The sequence below is a fragment of the Polyodon spathula genome, chromosome 6, assembly GCF_017654505.1.
Source record: "Polyodon spathula isolate WHYD16114869_AA chromosome 6, ASM1765450v1, whole genome shotgun sequence".
In the NCBI taxonomy this organism is placed as follows: Eukaryota; Metazoa; Chordata; class Actinopteri; order Acipenseriformes; family Polyodontidae; genus Polyodon; species Polyodon spathula.
In genome coordinates, this window is record NC_054539.1 from 75,782,396 (window position 1) to 75,799,051 (window position 16,656).

The following is a 16,656-nucleotide window of genomic DNA, read 5'->3' on the forward strand; positions in this document are numbered from 1 at the left end:
CAGGTTATTAAGTGAAGTGCTGTTCTGGCTTAGTGCTGACCCTTGGCGACAGCTCCAGAACTGTGTTAGCTGTCTGGTAATGTGCAAGACAAGACAATTCCAAGACAAAACAAAGAAAACACTCACGGTACTTTTATGATTAGGAACGGGGTCTATCACAGTCCTTCTCAGTTTATTTACACAAACCAATGTGAAGGAACAGATTACGATGCTCCGTCCCCTTTTATACTGACACATATGACCCCTTGGTAAATGAGTGCAACCGCCTCTCCAGTCTGCGGCTGCCATGTCGTTTCCCTTCCGGGTCAATGCATTATTGCAACAGAGTCTCGCCCCCTTCCAGGCTGGCCGACTTCCCTTGAACCCTGGGAAAGAACTGTCAGGTCAGCCAGTCCAAGGAACTCTGTTCTCACTGCTTAGCGCCCTCACAGGTCAGGAGGGTGATTTACAAGCAAGAATCATTGTATTTCTGTCACAGATACCCAAACAAAACTGACCTGCCGTACAGAATCACAGAATACAGCTATGTATCAAGTATAAAGCCAATATCTCAAAATGTCAGGGCCCAGATAATAGAAGCGATGCGCAGAATCTCCTCTGAAATTTGTTCCTCGCAAAAATTAGTGCTTTTACACAAAAAATTTATATTTTCCAACACGGCACAAAACAGTTCCGTGAAGTAGGAACATCTTTTTGCTCAATTCGCAAATGTGTTTGTGCCTCGCAAAACCACCTGCATATTCATTACCAATATAGCAGAAATGCACAAGAGCTACGCGTGAAAGCACAGAATACAAAAATGGGCTGTTAACAATACCCTGCCAAGCAGCTATCACAGGTGCACAGCACATACCGATAGTCCTCCAACGAGTCTCCCTATTCACATAAGAACATAAGAACATAAGAAAGTTTATAAACGAGAGGAGGCCATTCGGCCCATCTTGCTCGTTTGGTTGTTAGTAGCTTATTGATCCCAGAATCTCATCAAGCAGCTTCTTGAAGGATCCCAGGGTGTCAGCTTCAACAACATTACTGGGGAGTTGGTTCCAGACTCCCACAATTCTCTGTGTAAAAAATTGCCTCCTACTTTATGTTCTGAATGCCCCTTTGTCTAATCTCCATTTGTGACCCCTGGTCCTTGTTTCTTTTTTCAGGCTGAAAAAGTCCCTTGGGTCGACACTGTCAATACCTTTTAGAATTTTTAGGTCGCCACGTAGTCTTCTTTGTTCAAGACTGAACAGATTCAATTATTTTAGCCTGTCTGCATATGACATGCCTTTTAAGCCCGGAATAATTCTGGTCGCCCTTTGCACTCTTTCTAGAGCAGCAATATCTTTTTTATAGCGAGGTGACCAGAACTGCACACAATATTCAAGATGAGGTCTTACTAGTGCATTGTACAGTTTTAACATTACTTCCCTTGATTTAAATTCAACACTTTTCACAATGTATCCGAGCATCTTGTTAGCCTTTTTAATAGCTTCCCCACATTGTCTAGATGAAGACATTTCTGAGTCAACAAAAACTCCTAGGTCTTTTTCATAGATTCCTTCTCCAATTTCAGTATCTCCCATATGATATTTATAATGTACATTTTTATTTCCTGCGTGTAGTACCTTACACTTTTCTCTATTAAATGTCATTTGCCATGTGTCTGCCCAATTCTGAATCTTGTCTAGATCATTTTGAATGACCTTTGCTGCTACAATAGTGTTTCCCACTCCTCCTACTTTTGTGTCGTCTGCAAATTTAACAAGTTTGCTTACTATACCAGAATCTAAATCATTAATGTAGATTAGGAATAGCAGAGGACCTAATACTGATCCCTGTGGTACACCGCTGGTTACCACACTCCATTCTGAGGTTTTTCCTCTAATCAGTACTTTCTGTTTTCTACATGTTAACCACTCCCTAATCCATGTACATGTGTTTCCTTGAATCCCAACTGCGTTCAGTTTGAGAATTAATCTTTTGTGCGGGACTTTGTCAAAAGCTTTCTGGAAATCTAAATAAACCATGTCATATGCTTTGCAATTATCCATTATCGATGTTGCATCCCCAAAAAAATCAAGCAAGTTAGTTAGACACGATCTCCCTTTCCCGATTTTCCAGTCTGTCGGTACCACCCCTGTGTCAAGAGACTGCTGCATGATCTTGGTTAGCGGTTTGTAAATTACTTCTTTCATTTCTTTGAGTACTACTGGGAGGATCTCATCCGGCCCAGGGGATTTGTTTATTTTAAGAGCTCCTAGTCCCTTTAACACTTCTGCCTCAGTTATGCTAAAGTTATTTAAAACTGGATAGGAACTGGATGACATGTGGGGCATGTTGTCAGTATCTTCCTTTGTAAAAACTTGTGAAAAGTAATCATTTAATATATTTGCTATTTTTTTCTTCATCTACGATTTTGCCATTTGTATCTCTTAAACATTTAATCTCCTCTTTGAATGTTCCCTTGCTGTTGTAATATTGGAAAAACATTTTGGAATTTGTTTTAGCTCCCTTAGCAATGTTCATTTCTATTTCTCTCTTGGCCTTTCTAACTTCCTTTTTGACTTGCGTTTGCAGTTCTGTGTACTCTTTCTGTGTACTTTCTTTTTGGTCCTTTTTTAATGCTCTGTAAAGTGCCTTTTTTCGCTGACTATTTTTTTTAATTGATCTATTAAACCATTTTGGCAATTTAGTTTTACATTTAGATTTGTCTACTTTAGGGATGTAATTGTTTTGCGCTTCTAGTACTACATTTTTGGAGAACAACCATCCTTCTTCTGTGGGTGTTATCTCTATTTTACTCCAATCTACTTCTGTTAGTCTCTGTTTCATACCTTCATAGTTTGCTTTTCTAAAATTGTAAACCTTAGCTTTAGTCATTACTTTTGGGGTTTTAAAAAACACTTCAAATGAGACCACGTTGTGGTCTGCGTTTGCCAGTGGTTCTCTGACCTCTGTTTTAGTTATTCTGTCTTCGTTATTTCCACCATTTCAATTTCATCCTTCGTGCTACCCACCGGGTTTTCCCATTTTATATGGGGGAAGTTGAAATCCCCCATTAGTATGGCTTCTCCTTTGCTACACGCATTTCTAATGTCATTGTATAACAGATTACTTTGCTCACCGTCTGAATCTCGGCTTTATTTTCTTTGTCCAGGTTTAACACATGGGCTTCAAGACTGTTTCTTATGTATAGCGCTACCCCTCCTCCTCTGCTGTCCTGCCTGTCTTTCCTATACAGTGTATACCCACAAATATTATATTCGTCCCCATCACTCTCAGACAACCAATGTTTCTGTAACACCTTTCACATCATAGTTACCTGTTAGTGCAGTAGCTTCAAGTTCTAGAATTTTGTTTCTGATACTTCTAGCATTTAGATAAATACATTTAATGGTTGTCTTACCTGAGTTGTTGTTCTTGTTTTGATGCGGTCTCCCTTCTGTTTTTTTGTTGATTTCTCCCCCCTTCCTTTCTAGTTTAAATGCTTCTGAACCTGCTTGAGGATCTTTTCTCCAAGTAGACTGGTTCCCTTGTTATTTAAGTGCAGTCCGTCCCGTCTATACAGATAGTCCTCGTTGTAGAATGTGGTCCAATGATCAAGATAGGTGAAGCCTTCCCATGTGCACCACATCTTCAGCCATGCGTTTTGATTAATTATTTCCAGCTGTCCATATGGTCCTTTGCAAGGTGCCGGTAGTATACCAGAAAATACCACAGTTTTGTTTTTCTCTTTTAATTTCCTTCCTAGCTCTCTGAATTTGTTTTGCAGGGATTTTGGTCTGTCTCTTCCAATGTTGTTTGTACCGATGTGGACGACTACTACCGGGTCGTCTCCTGTTCGTTCTAGGAGCCTGTCCACGTTCTCAGTGATGTGCTTGACTGAGGCTCCCAGAAGGCAGCACACTGTTGTAGTAAGGGGGTCCAAACTGCGAATTGAACTTGCTGTGTTTCTCAATATGGAGTCCCCAACAATCATGACCTCCCTTCTTTTTGCTGTCTGGTCACCACTGTCAATAGGGTCCTGGATGTTGTTCCTTTCATTCTCTTGTTGTTGGTTCTGCTCATCAAAATTCTGAAGTGACTCAAATTTGTTGGTTGTTTTGATTTCTGGTGGTTGTGTTTGACGACGTTTCTTTTTTTCCCTGCTTCTGCCTACCTGAACCCAGCTGTTCTGACCTTCTATCTCCCTGGTGGCTTTCAGTCTGTTCCATGAATTGTGGGTGTGCCAGTTCCTCAAGATCCTGTTGCTGTCTCACTTCTTCCAGCTCCATTTCTAGCATACTTACTAGTTTATGCAAGTCCTGGATCGCGCAGCACTTTACACACACTTGGTTTAGCTCCGCAGGGTTTTCTCGGATTTCCCACATCAAGCAGGTGTCACAGATTACTGGCTTGAAGACCATGTTGAGGGTTTTTTTTTTTTTTTTTAAGTTTAGTTTCTTCTGCAGCCGTCAACCTGCTTTCAAACTGCTTCTAAACTGCTCTGTAATTTTCCACGTCTGTACTTCTCCCACTCGCTGTCGCTTCCACACGCTGTCGCTGGGAAGACTGCCTCGTTTAACTGCGTTGTTCTGCTGTGCTCTTGGCTCCTCCCCTCGTCCGTGTCTCAGAACGGCGCTAAATTTGAATCAGCTGCTCCGAGTTTCAGATTGTTTTTTATCAGAAAAACACACGCGGCTGTTTGACTTTGAGCTGCTGCTGTGTTTCCCCAATGTCCTGTGTTTTCTGATTAAAGCAATTAAAGATGCAATTTCTCCTTACTGCTTCTAAACTGCTCTGTACTTTTCCACGCCTGTACTTCTCCCACTCGCTGTTGCTACAACATAAGGATTTTACTTGAAAATAAACGTGTAGGACTTTATTATTACATTCCTCCCAAATTACATACATTTTTAAAAGTAGCCTATATATGTAGTGATGGTCAGAGATAAACCCAAAACCTCACATATCAAAAGATCATTTTTGCGCATTTCCTTTTAAGAGGAATTCAAATTACTTAAATACATTTACTGTACACAGGTGTAGCATCTCCTCAGTACTTTGAAGAATGGCATGGTTTCTTATTGCTGGCACAGACACTTTGAAGAATGGCATGGACTGCACAGACACTTTGAAGAATGGCATGGTTTGTTATTGCTGGCACAGACACTTTGAAGAATGGCATGGTTTCTTATTGCTGGCACAGACACTTTGAAGAATGGCATGGACTCTTATTGCTGGCACAGACACTTTGAAGAATGGCATGGTTTGTTATTGCTGGCACAGACACTTTGAAGAATGGCATGGTTTGTTATTGCTGGCACAGACACTTTGAAGAATGGCATGGTTTGTTTTGCTGGCACAGACACTTTGAAGAATGGCATAGTTTGTTATTGCTGGCACAGACACTTTGAAGAATGGCATGGTTTGTTATTGCTGGCACAGACACTTTGAAGAATGGCATGGTTTGTTATTGCTGACACAGACACTTTGAAGAATGGCATGGTTTGTTATTGCTGGCACAGACACTTTGAAGAATGGCATGGTTTCTTATTGCTGACACAGACACTTTGAAGAATGACATGGTTTCTTATTGCTGACACAGACACTTTGAAGAATGACATGGTTTCTTACTGCTGGCACAGACACTTTGAAGAATGACATGGTTTCTTATTGCTGGGACAGACACTTTGAAGAATGGTGTGACAGGGTAGCCGATCAGTGACATCTCCAGACCAGACACGGAAGCTGACAGAGACACACAGGCAGGCACTCGGGTGAAAAGCACACTGCAGCGCCCTTTTTACACAAAAATAAACAAAAAGGTTAAACAAAAAATCTGCTTACACAGCAAAATAAATATTAAACAAAAACAGGTCAGGAGCACAAAAACTGACACCAACTAAACAAGTACAGAACAGGTGCTTCCAGCACAGGTAGCAATAGTTTCTTTCTTTCTGAGGGTTTGTTTTTCTGTCTTTACCTCACACACACGTTCCTCTTCTCAAACACCCCACCCTGAACTCAGAAGCTGCAGGGTTTTTATACATGTGACCATCTCACAACAATTACAAACACTCAAACAATAATTCAATAAATGGCATGTGCCAAATTCTCACGAGCTGTCTGGCAGAGGACCCGCTGCTAGCATTGCCTCTGCCAGACCACATTCAAACCGAACAATAACAACAAAGCGGCATGAAATCATACAAAACAATCCATTAGATCACCATTCTTAAACTCCAAACAATACATTTCCTGTTTCAATAATAATACAGTAGCCCACAATACAATACAATACAACAGATTCACCCATGCAGATAAACACATAATTAGAGGGGGCTTTGTTCTGCCCCCTCTAATTATGGGCAGGGCTCTCTTCTGCCCTGCCACAAATGCCATGGTTTCTTATTGTTAGTCTTGTTAGCTGTTACTGTATGCTTTGAAATACATAATTGCCTTTTCTCAAGCTCCATTAAAATTAAGGAGATCAAGAAAAAATAAAGTTATGTAATTTACCAAAGAGGAAAAAGGGTGTGGATTTAAATGGAAAACAGCTGCTGTTGAGCAACATTAATGATAATTCCAAACACTCCCAATCCTGCAGGAGTTCTCCTGGCCCCATACTCTTATGATATGACAATACTGGAGTGAATACAGGAGAGGTGCCTGTGCAACAAGGCCAGTGTCTCAGGGTCAAGAAGCAGCTTCAGCAGGTCGTGCATGGCAAATAATTATTTTTGATGATTACACTTAAAAGCAACATAGGGAATTCTATGCAATTGGTGTCGTTTGTTTTCTTTTCCAATTTTGTAAAATAGCTGATAAAGAAAATATAAGCTTTACCAGGCATGCCACGATATTAATGCCTCAGAAAAATGTTCCTTTATTTCTATGGTTTAGAAATACTTAATGGGATGATTGGGGAAGTTCAAGGCACATCCAGGTCTATGTATGCTTACACTCCCTGTACTGTTGTAAAATGATGCAGTGAAATGGACTGAAGCTCATTTTCTACTTATCTAAAGCAAGTCTGCACAACTGTTTACATTATAGGAATAGGGCTTTTACAAATTAATGTCAGTCAGCTGCTATCACCAGATGTCGTCGTCTTCTTCTTCTTCTTCTTCTTCTTCTTCTTCTTCTTCTTCTTCATAATCATAATAATACTAATGATCATAATAATCATAACAATAATAAGTATTATTATTATTATTATTATTATTATTATTATTATTATTATCTTTCATTATAATTTTGTTGTTATGATTTATATTCTCCATTACTGTACCACTTTATAGAAATGAAAAGATACAGTCAGCACACTCCACTAGAGCTTCATTCTTGATATTATACCCAGTACCAACCTGGGCCAGAACAGAAATGCTAAAACATTCTTAAACTTTAAAAGCTTTGCGTAAAGTTAATGTCAGTATGAAACCCTAATTGGGTAAGCTTCACTCATTTTGCACAAATAGCAACGCACACCTGTTTCTGGGTGGTTTGTTTTTTGGTATTCTTTCTGTATTGCTATTATTATTGTTTTGCCGAATCCTATAGATGGCAAGCCCATCACACACAGCTGTTCTCTCCGGGGCTTTGTGTACAGCACGTTTTAACAATAGCATTCATAACAATAGGAATGTGTCCTCGACTAAAGGCAAGCAATACAGTAAAGCATGGACTCAGCAAATTAGTGCACCTGCAATTGTACAACACCCCCATGTCACAGGGCAAGGGCACATACACTGGAAACAAACTAGACATGTGAAACAGCTGTTCATTTCCAATTCCAGGCAGCCACTCGACAGCTTGTTGAGTAGTTTTGGATGCCTTGCTTTTTTTTTAACAATTATTTTTATTCATTTTCCAATTTTCTGACAATTTTTTGGAATGTCCAATTATTATTCAACCTGGCTCACCGTTGCAAGCCACAAACTAACTCGGGAGAGACTCGAACTCGCGTCCTCCGAAACGACTGTCGTCAGCCGTCAGCCCGCCGTGCAGCCATATTCAGAACGTACATGGTCGGAGGACCACACAGTTCTGAATTGCGTGCAGGCCAGCCTGCAGGCGCCTGGCCAGCCACAGGGGTCGCTGGTATGCTGTGACCCAAGGACTCCTCAGCCGACCTAACCCCTACCCCGCCCTGGCAGCGCTTGGCTAATTGTGCACCGCCCTCTGAGAACTCCAGTCCATGGTTTATTACGTATTGTGCATGCTGTTGATCAAGTGTGTTTGATATATTGCTGTAATTAGATTAGGGTGCTTCCATTAAGGAAGTTACTGCAGCTATGCAGGTGGAACAAGCATTTTGCTTTTGCTATATGTTCAGTCATCTTCCACTGGAAGGAATTCGCTCATTTACTGGAAATCTTTACTGGAAATAGTTAACGATTAAAGAATAATGACAATGACAATGATAACAATAAGTAAGCAATATAATAGTTTAACAATCGTGCTTGCAAACAAAGAGGGTCTTCATGCAGGTTAAACAGATACACATGAATGAGAAGAAACATGTTTAACATAAACACATGAATGAGAAGAAACATGTTTAACATAAACACATGAATGAGAAGAAACATGTTTAACATAAACACATGAATGAGAAGAAACATGTTTAACATAAACACATGAATGAGAAGAAACATGTTTAACATAAACACATGAATGAGAAGAAACATGTTTAACATAAACACATGAATGAGAAGAAACATGTTTAACATAAACACATGAATGAGAAAAAACATGTTTAACATAAACACATGAATGAGAAGAAACATGTTTAACATAAACACATGAATGAGAAAAAACATGTTTAACATAAACACATGAATGAGAAGAAACATGTTTAACATAAACACATGAATGAGAAGAAACATGTTTAACATAAACACATGAATGAGAAAAAACATGTTTAACATAAACACATGAATGAGAAGAAACATGTTTAACATAAACACATGAATGAGAAGAAACATGTTTAACATAAACACATGAATGAGAAGAAACATGTTTAACATAAACACATGAATGAGAAAAAACATGTTTAACATAAACACATGAATGAGAAGAAACATGTTTAACATAAACACATGAATGAGAAGAAACATGTTTAACATAAACACTTGAATGAGAAGAAACATGTTTAACATAAACACATGAATGAGAAGAAACATGTTTAACATAAACACATGAATGAGAAGAAACATGTTTAACATAAACACATGAATGAGAAGAAACATGTTTAACATAAACACATGAATGAGAAGAAACATGTTTAACATAAACACATGAATGAGAAGAAACATGTTTAACATAAACACATGAATGAGAAGAAACATGTTTAACATAAACACATGAGTGTTTGATTGTAAAAGTATGAATGTTAAAGAAGAGTACTTGTGTATAAATCATCCCAGGTGTAAATGTTTATTGAATACTGAATCCTGTTAGGAGCAGGCGGGGCTGCGGATTATATAATGCTGTGTCTTTCCTTAGGATGAGGGCAAGAGAGAGGACTGTTAGGTCAGTCACGGTCTTGTCTGTTTAATATCAGTTACTGATGATACAACCTGCTAGTCTGTGTTAATCACTGGTAATTTATGTGCAGTATCCAGTGCAAAAGAACAAAATAAACATTTATACCTGTGAACGCCAGCAGTGACAGTTTCCTGTGTTTTAAATACCTCCGGGTTCCTGTGAAGGTGAAGTGATTGAGGGTGGGGGTAAGCTTGCACCTTTCACACTTTTACAGTAAATCAACGCATGGTGCTCAACTACCTGTTTCTATATTGAGTAGAGCAGAAACACCAGAGCTCTCCAGTGTTAGTGATCACATGCTGTACATACATGAAATGTTCTTCTGTAGCAATGGCATACTTTGTTAGCTGCTCATGCTAATCAATATGTAATGCTGTTGCAACAGGGTTCCTCTTTTACCCCAGGCATCGATGAAGGCGCTTCCACCACACTGGTGAACTAAACAACACACCCTTATACAAAACTTAGGATTGCGTGACCAAACCACTTGTCATTTAAAACAGTACTAAGCAATGCACCTGTCCAGCAATGACCCAAGCTAGAGAGGAGAAATATATACATACTTGAAACAATATGGCGAGACCAGATATACTGAAACACAGTTCATTCTGGAGACTAGTTCCTAACAGAGAGCAAACAGATGAAAGAATAACTACAAATACAGCTCTTGATGCAAAACAGGAAAGGGCTCGGTGATTGTATACCGTTCTGTCTCAAATCGAAGAAGCTGCTATGCATTTCCTGGATTGGTTTACTAAAGAACTTTCACCTCTTCATCAGCTTCCAGCAAAGGCTCTACAAAAATAGAGAAAAGGTCTAAAAATAGTATGTTTTAAGATTCATTGAAAACATGCCTGACAGTAATCATGGTCTTTGCAGATTTGTTTTCCCTTTGTTTTCTTACTGTAAGCAAACTCTGCTTGTGACTAAAACATTCTCTTTGAATTGACCGATAAGAACATGTCCTTACTGATTCACAGTACACATCAAGAGGCTCCCGTGTGAAAGCTTTCTTTGTCCCTTACCTGGTAGAAATGTGAGACAGTTTGTCTTGTGCTTATGTAACAATATCAAAACAGCTTTGCAACATACTCTAATCTCTATGGCTTGAATGGAGTAACCATCCCTTACAGGCAAAGTAGAACTGACCATTCTGGAACAGTAAGCCCGGCACCTGCTATCCACGACCTCGCTTTGCTGGCATGATGAGGGGGGCAACACAACAATGCATTTACTGCTGTCCTCGACCTCGCTTTGCTGGCATGATGAGGGGGGCAACACAACAATGCATTTACTGCTATCCTCGACCTCGCTTTGCTGGCATGATGAGGGGGGCAACACAACAATGCATTTACTGCTATCCTCGACCTCGCTTTGCTGGCATGATGAGGGGGGCAACACAACAATGCATTTACTGCTATCCGCGACCTCGTTTTGCTGGCATGATGAGGGGGGGAACACAACAATGCATTTACTGCTATCCTCGACCTCGCTTTGCTGGCATGATGAGGGGGGCAACACAACAATGCATTTACTGCTATCCTCGACCTCGCTTTGCTGGCATGATGAGGGGGGCAACACAACAATGCATTTACTGCTATCCTCGACCTAACTTTGCTGGCATGATGAGGGGGGCAACACAACAATGCATTTACTGCTATCCTCGACCTCGCTTTGCTGGCATGATGAGGGGGGCAACACAACAATGCATTTACTGCTATCCTCGACCTCGCTTTGCTGGCATGATGAGGGGGGCAACACAACAATGCATTTACTGCTATCCTCGACCTAACTTTGCTGGCATGATGAGGGGGGCAACACAACAATGCATTTACTGCTATCCGCGACCTCGCTTTGCTGGCATGATGAGGGGGGCAACACAACAATGCATTTACTGCTATCCTCGACCTCGCTTTGCTGGCATGATGAGGGGGGCAACACAACAATGCATTTACTGCTATCCTCGACCTCGCTTTGCTGGCATGATGAGGGGGGCAACACAACAATGCATTTACTGCTATCCTCGACCTCGCTTTGCTGGCATGATGAGGGGGGCAACACAACAATGCATTTACTGCTATCCTCGACCTCGCTTTGCTGGCATGATGAGGGGGGCAACACAACAATGCATTTACTGCTATCCTCGACCTCGCTTTGCTGGCATGATGAGGGGGGCAACACAACAATGCATTTACTGCTATCCGCGACCTCGCTTTGCTGGCATGATGAGGGGGGCAACACAACAATGCATTTACTGCTATCCTCGACCTCGCTTTGCTGGCATGATGAGGGGGGCAACACAACAATGCATTTACTGCTATCCTCGACCTAACTTTGCTGGCATGATGAGGGGGGCAACACAACAATGCATTTACTGCTATCCGCGACCTCGCTTTGCTGGCATGATGAGGGGGGCAACACAACAATGCATTTACTGCTATCCTCGACCTCGCTTTGCTGGCATGATGAGGGGGGCAACACAACAATGCATTTACTGCTATCCGCGACCTCGCTTTGCTGGCATGATGAGGGGGGCAACACAACAATGCATTTACTGCTATCCGCGACCTCGCTTTGCTGGCATGATGAGGGGGGCAACACAACAATGCATTTACTGATATCCACAACCTTGCATTGCTGTTAGTTACATAAGCAATGACAGGCTTCTTTACAGAAACATGTTTGGAACAAATCTTCTCATACATAATGTATAATAAACTTAGAAATAAGACATGGACAAATCCACTTTTTTTCAAGACCTTACCTGAAATAATCCTCTATGTGAAGCTGACACAAGGCATAATGTCTACAGTACTAGCCAGCAGGATTACTGCAAAAGATAACTACCGTCACGTGGTAATAAATCAACTAAACATCTTCCCATGCTGGATAACTCATTGAAAAGTCTCTCAAAGTGAAAAATAAATAGAAATGGCCATGCTGTAGATATACACAGTAGAATAATGGCGACTGGTCTGATGTGTGAGTGGAGTCGTCTCCCCAAAGACCTGCACACATGTCTGCAGTGTTCAGAGACTGGTCTGCTGTGTGAGTGGAGTCATCTCCCCAAAGACCTGCACACATGTCTGCAGTGTTCAGAGACTGGTCTGCTGTGTGAGTGGAGTCATCTCCCCAAAGACCTGCACACACATGTCTGCAGTGTTCAGAGACTGGTCTGCTGTGTGAGTGGAGTCATCTCCCCAAAGACCTGCACACATGTCTGCAGTGTTCAGAGACTGGTCTGCTGTGTGAGTGGAGTCATCTCCCCAAAGACCTGCACACACATGTCTGCAGTGTTCAGCCATTAATGTGTAGTCTCTGAAGCAATACTAAAAGAAACTTCGCTTTCAACAACTTTCCTGAAGTATAACTACAGGTGTACAGTGCTGAATGTAATTATGTTTCTATATTTTCGCTGCAAGGTGTAGTATTTCTAATCCACATTACATACTGACATTATATTTAATAAGGTAAGGTTAGTGCTGCACTGAATTCTTTGTACTTCTATCAAAGACAGTACCCAAGCAGACTAAAGCAGGATTAGAAAGGGGTGCAAGTGGGCTTTACAGTTTCCAGTCACCACTAATTCCACTTAAGACAGAGACTTTTGACATGGTAAACCACATTTAGAAATAGTCAAACGCAATGCAAAATGATCCAGACAACTTCCCCCCACTACCAGCCTCCCCCCCACTCCCACTCTCACTCTCACTGCCCCCACTCCCACTTCCACTCCCACTTACGGTCCTAATCTTTGCTTACTATATGACTATATAATCCAACACTGATCTTGCAAATCCTGTTAAACTCAGTCAAAGAACTGCGGACTGGTAAGAAAAGTAATATTTCCTGTTCCAGAAGGCTCAAATAACAAATTACAGCAGTATAAATGATTTGTGCACTTCAGAATTAATAATGAAAAAGGCTGCATCAGAATGCAACCAATGAAGCTACAGCACACAGCCACATGTGTCAATGAAGCTACAGTACACAGCCACACGTGTCAATGAAGCTACAGTACACTGCCAAACGTGTGAATGAAGCTACAGTACACAGCCACACGTGTCAATAAAGCTACAGTACACAGCCAAACGTGTCAATGAAGCTACAGTACACAGCCACACGTGTCATCACAGAGAATCCACACGCAAGGTGGACAGGGGAGCAAATGCACTCTACATGCGTAAATGTGATTACTTTAGCATTTAAAGCAAAAACAAAACAACACCACTCAAAACTGATGTATAGTTTTATATAAACAGTACGTTTTGAATAAAGATTGTTTTGAAGTGCTGAGCATTTTATAAATGTTGTATTTATTTATTTAAAAAAACAAAACTGTGTTATCAACAGTAAATCCCTTTAAATGTCACAAACACAAATATAAACTACAAAAATAAATATGATTGTGTACTGGGAACAGAAGAAAGTGTTCACATTGCCTTGTTTACTGTAAGAGTATGTAAAGGAGGCACTGTGGTGCTCTACCTTCGCATCTTTATCATCTGAAAGCAGATGCTTGCAGACACAGTAGATGTGTTTTTTCAAATGGGTGATTCATTACACTGTGGAAGAACTGAGTCCATACAGGTAACAGCTGCTCTGTCTTTATACAGTGCATGTCCCTTCAATCATGTCATTACACTGTGGTCTAATTGAAATTACCACAACAGAACTAAAAAAAACATCACTAACACAGATTCAAATATTAAATAAACTAAACAATTAGCTACAATGCCAAGTGCCTGTACTGTAAACGCCTCCCACGATTTGCTTTCAAACACGTTGCCTTGAAAAAGATATGCAGTTTACTCTACTGCATAGAGTAGAGTTGTGTGTATGTGTGTTTCAAATGGAAAATGTTTCTAATTCAACATTTGATTGAATGGACATGCACGTATAAAGACAGAACAGCTGTTACCTGATGTATTCTTCCACAGTGTAACTCGTCTATATAAATGATGTTTCTAGGGAACTAAATAAAGGATGTATTTATAACGCACTGTGATAAAGCTTCAGTTTATATTAATTACTGTATAAACACATTACATGCATCAGCAGCTTTAACTGCACTAATATTTTAAAGATATCCATTAATCACTTGAATGAAGGGCCCAATAAAACACTACAGAAAAATACACTGACTTGCTTCAGATTTTTATCAGTAGTGCCTGTTCTCTAGAATCTACCCAAGGTCACTGGGTTTGACAGAAATTCTAGACCAGAACAATGTATTATGTTTTAACTGTATTCAGGAAAGAAAACACTTAACAATATTCTGGTATATATTTAGAAAAAATGTTGCACTGTTTTGAGTGCATCAAAATTTAACCTGAACTCACTGTGTTTTAGACTAATTAACCTGGCTGCCACTTCAGACCAAAAGAAAGCTGAAGGGCACAGTAATTATCTCTGTGTTTTTTAAACAGACAAGTATTTGAATGGGCGTGCTGATATGAATATAATTTTTTTTAGAGTTTTTAAAGGCCAACTACATTACCATCATCACGTACAATTGAGTGTTCATGAAAACAGCTTGATATTTACTGGAGGGGCAGCAACTACATGAAAGCAGTCCTCTTGCTGTGTAGAGTACACTGCATGGGTCTGAGGAGCTTTATCTGCAGTCTTCACTCAAGTGTCACTGTCTCAGAGATGGAATACTGTACTGGAATTTTTATTTATAAAATGACATTCCAGTTTCAGCACACCACAGCTAATAACCTGCTCGGCCCTTTCGTTCAGTGAACCGAACATTTTTCATTTGAAATTGCCTGCGCTGCTGTCAGCCAGAAAGCCCGCGAGTACCCACCTTCAGAATACTCAATGCTCAATACGAGGGCCCAAATACTGGTCTCATATTTGAATGGTTTTGTGGTCTCATGTAAAGCAAATAACATGTTTCGCAGCCCAATTTAATTTTCTCTCAACAAACTTGGCCTCAACACCAAGGAGGATATGTTTCTATTTAAATTCAAAAATCATTCAGGTAATCTGACTGGGTGCATGTTGAATCACCAAGCTAGTGTTTGTATCACCTCCTGTTAGGTGATACAAACCCTTAAAATGAATCATGATACTGTACATTACTGTGAAAATAAGGGAAATATGAAACAAATTATTTAACACTCACTGTTATTTAATATGTACATGATCAGGTGTACTGTTGGTAATTTAGAAAGATAGTGATTTTTAATTCAATACATTTACTAAACAGTTTTACGGGTTTCATGTATAATAATAGCACCAGTCAAGATTAAATATTGAAAATACTGCAAACCACCCTCTGCATGCCTAGCAGCATCCTCTGTGCAAATATTCTATTAAACTTGGAGGGTAGCAGGCAGGAGCAATACAACTTCATATTTTACCTATCTAAGGTGGAAATGTTTCTGATTGTTGACCATGTGGATTGCAACGGTTTGCACCCTACACTGTCAGTATGATGTACTTTTGTTGTAATGGGTGTTCTTAACCCTTTTTGAAACGGCTCTATTCAGACCAAATACTTTGGTTGGTTTCTGTTTCTGCACGTGCCTTTACATTGAAGAAGTGTGCTTTACATTACATATTAAAACTAGCTGCTCCTATTTGCAGTGCAGAGCCAAGCTAAATACATCACAGCTGGAGCAGAAGGCTTCAAAGAGCCAAGTGCACAACACATCTGTACAACCATTAGCATTCACCATTCACCTGGTTTACATTGCATCCAGGGGCTGCTGGGATAGCTGGTAATCTAATCACAAACGGCACTGCTCAGTAACACAATAAACTGGGAATACTAGGTTTCCAGTAAAAACGCCTTTAATGGTTTGCAATCCTTTAACCAACGATTGATTTTGCCATACTTTTGTTATACTGTATCTTCCAGTAAAAAACGAGATTAGCTTCAATTAGTGCAATTTCTCATTTGGATTATTAAATGAAATACTTTGAAGAACTTTAGAAAACTGCAAGAACTAATTTTGTTCTGGTAAAATACTCAGTTAATGCACAATGTAAAATATGCAGATTACGATTAAGAGTAAAGCGGTTACCTATACTTAGTTGATTTGATCATTTAGGCTGGATATATGGCTTCACTTATGTTAGTAAGTTTGAATGGACAAGTCCAACTGTCTTTGTCTCGTGTTCAAT

General features: G+C 40.1%; 1 protein-coding gene across 3 annotated transcripts in view; it reads right to left on the reverse strand.

The window, feature by feature from the left end:
* The window catches only part of LOC121317641 (serine/threonine-protein kinase D3-like), an 86,511-nt gene that overhangs the window by 45,846 nt on the left and 24,009 nt on the right, over positions 1–16,656 (reverse strand). The gene's annotated exons all lie outside the window — the stretch shown is intronic.